General features: G+C 34.0%; 1 long non-coding RNA gene across 1 annotated transcript in view; it reads right to left on the bottom strand.

The window, feature by feature from the left end:
- Positions 1–1,154, bottom strand: part of LOC105315255 (uncharacterized) — a 1,963-nt gene extending 809 nt beyond the window's left edge. The window contains exon 1 of the long non-coding RNA XR_002188749.1: positions 1,019–1,154. This is a non-coding gene — a long non-coding RNA (uncharacterized LOC105315255). The remainder of the gene's footprint in view (positions 1–1,018) is intronic.
- Positions 1,155–3,511: the final 2,357 nt, after the last annotated feature.

The following is a 3,511-nucleotide window of genomic DNA, read 5'->3' as shown; positions in this document are numbered from 1 at the left end:
TTGAGAAGAAACGGAAGTAAATCAATATTTTCGTCATTGAAACGTCACGTGTAGCTCCGCCCAAACATGGCTGCAATCTGTAAGCTCTATCATCCTTTGAGCGTTTCTTCTCTTTTAACTTCTTTACTATCTATTGTACCTCTACAGTGGTTGCTGCTACCTCCATCTATCCTTTTCTTGTTTTTGGTGCCTGTTTTTAGCTGGTTTAGAGTTCGGAATACGGGTGAATCAACGAGTGTACTGGCAATGAAGAACAACTAAGATTGAGAAGGCTGTGGAGTGATATAGCAAGAATTATCCTCAAGAGAAAGCTCCTAGTTGAATATTAGTAGGTCTAGAGAGCTTGATATGTTTTGTTTTATTTTTAAAATAAAAAACATTTTTTTTGACTAAATGTAATAAGATGCAAATGATATTCATTGGAGTGACGCACACATTCGTCATGGCGGCTCCTTTCATCTCAAGCGGAAGAACCCGTTTAGAACCTTCCAGAGTACCTAGAAACTCAAAAATTGGTAAGGATTTTTGGAAGAACCCGTTATGCAGGTATACCAAATTTCAAGTTGCTAGCATTAGTAACAAAAAAGTTATAAGGGGTGGTGGTGGTTTCTTCTCAGGCTGAAACTGACTATACATGTTCTTATGTTGCGTAGAAAGTTTGAGCCAATTTTGATCAAATTTGGATTTTTTACGAATTTTTAAAGTTACTCCAAAATCGGGTTAAAGTCCCTGTACTATAGTACAGGCTCACAAGCCAAATTTCGTCAAAAATGAAAAGGAGAGATTTCTCTACTTTTATAATTTTTCCTGATGCATATACATGTTCTTATATTGCGTAGAAAGTTTAAGTCAATTCTGGCTAATAATGGATTTTTTTATGAATTTTTAAAGTTACACAAAAATCAAGAAAAAAATTCAAAACTCCCCAGATGAAGGAGCTTCATATACACACACTATACTACAATTATACACTAATACACTACCATACTAAACTAATGACATATACTCCAATACTTACGTGTATTGTCTAGTGTAGAGTAGAGGGTCCTAGCCACAGCTAGTCTGACATTAGGGGAGGCACTCACTGCCAAATAAGGAATAGGATATCAGTCTTTTATGAAAGAACAGCTCACACTGTTTCACATACCTAAATATAATAAATAAATAAATAAATAAATAAATAAATAAATAAATAAATAAATAAATAAATAAATAAATAAATGAATAAATAAATAAATGAAGTATTATGATCATTATTATTATTATTATTATTATGTAAAATAGGAGGTTTTTTGATAATGTTATTTTTCTGACATTGGCTCATTTTTTTTAATTGGCCATAACTCAAAAATTTTTAGTTGGAATCAGCTCAAACTTTCTACACAGCATAAGGACATCAATATGTATCAAAAAATGTAATAAAAATTTGGGGTGATTTCGGAGCCATTTTTTGAAAAAAAAACCATGGGTTATAGCCTTGGATATTCTTTCAAAAATTGGCTAATTCTAGAAAATGTCCATAACTTGAAAAATTGAAGTCGGAATCAGCTCAAACTTTCTACACAGCATATAAGGACATCAATATGTAAAATTGAGGTTGATTACTCAAACTGCAATATAAGTACATTAATGGACACACACTCACAGTATGTATGTACAGTATGTGCATGTATGTACGTGTATCAGGAAATGTAGTATCAATTTGAATGTATTTCTGAAATCAAAGCTATAATCATGATTTATTGTAAATAGTGATATTGATACAAATTGACCACACAAAATAACAAAACACATCAAAGAAGAGTCATCAAATGAATAATTAATCCAGTGAATTGTGTGGGACTACTATATACTGATGATATCTGATACACTTTGAACTTCCTCTGGGAAAATTAGTAACTATTTCATGTATTTTGTAACCATGTTCCTGTACATGTGTATACTAGTATATACAGTATGAACTGGGGGATATTGGAGGGAATTAACTTTGGAGTTTTGGTATCATTAATATAAATTTGCTACTTTTCATTCAATATACATGTGTACTGATACATGTTTATTGACAATAGTATAAATGGGTTCTTTCAAGGGTTGCAAATTTCACGGATTCCTTCCTGATTTACGAAAATAAAATACGGAAAAATCAATTTAATATGGTACTACATAGCACGTGATAGAATTCATAAAATTAAAACCAGCAAATTAGAATTTTAGTAAATTTTATGAAATATAATTCCTTCAAAAACCCACTTATACAATATATTATTCACAATAGCATATGATCAAGTACCTTATATTACTGCAGGCAAGTGAACTTAATACTATTAATTAAAATGTAATAAAAATAGAGTTTTACAAATATATAATCACCATTCTGTGGTTGGTAAATCAGCAATATACATTTGCTACTTCCCCCCCCCCAATACACTGATTATATGTACCTTTTTGTAGTATGGTGCGTGGGCGGATCAAAGGCGCCGCCAGTGCTACAACTTCCAATAACCGCACAGTAGGAAAATGTAGCACTGTGTGGAATATATAGTACTGCACAGTATAATATGTATGGGCTTTCCTGTTAACCACAAGCTTTGATAGAGGCAAATAACAGCCACAGCTACATACACTAGACATGTATACTATGTCCCAACTGAGTTTGGACCAAGAAAAACTGGAATAACTTTTTATAGGAATGCGGGATAAGAATGAGACTTTCACAGGTTCTTAGTCGCCCAATGCCGCTTCAGGATCTCAGGTCTTGGGTCTCTCAACCCTTGGGAACCCTGAGAACCGGGTTCTCCCTATAAACCTAATGGCATACCAAAGCTAACCGCAATGACGTTTTATGATGTCATAGTTTACATAAGCACATGTGGTCGAGCGCCCAAACTGATAATTCTTCTTTTTAAAAGCTAATAGAGCGAGATCTTCTGATAATGATGGCCTTTATGGAGACTAGCTGACTCCAGGAGCTATTGTACTGCTTATCAGGAAGAACAAGACTTTTTTAAGAGTGAAACAACACACCCGAAATATCGGCCATGTCTCTATGAATATCATTATAAACGTCATTAGTGACGTAGCTACATTTTTCAAATTCCAATACAGCTGCTTCCTAGTGGTGGGCGATACTCAAAATTTCAGATCGATTCGATAACGATTCGATACACATGCAATATCGACACATATCGATATGTTTTCGATACAATATCAAAGCCACGCCCCCTTATTAGAGATAGCATGGATAGTGACTCTGCACCAACAGTAGAAGAACTAGAAGCCATAATACTTAAATCAGTAGAACTACTAGACAAACAGGCACCTTCTACCAGACTCCCCCAGTCTCCCACAAGAATTCAAACTTGCAGTGCCGCTGACCTGACAAAGCTATTGCAGGATTTGCAGCTGAAATAATGGCTCCAATGATTATTATTGATCTAAAAACTTAATAAATATTGAGTTAATTAGTGGTAACTATTAATAAATGGGCGTGGTAATCGTGATAACTATTAAT

The sequence above is a fragment of the Amphimedon queenslandica genome, unplaced genomic scaffold (genome assembly GCF_000090795.2).
Source record: "Amphimedon queenslandica unplaced genomic scaffold, v1.1 AMPQUscaffold_11224, whole genome shotgun sequence".
In the NCBI taxonomy this organism is placed as follows: Eukaryota; Metazoa; Porifera; class Demospongiae; order Haplosclerida; family Niphatidae; genus Amphimedon; species Amphimedon queenslandica.
This window is presented reverse-complemented; position numbering and strand designations above follow the sequence as displayed.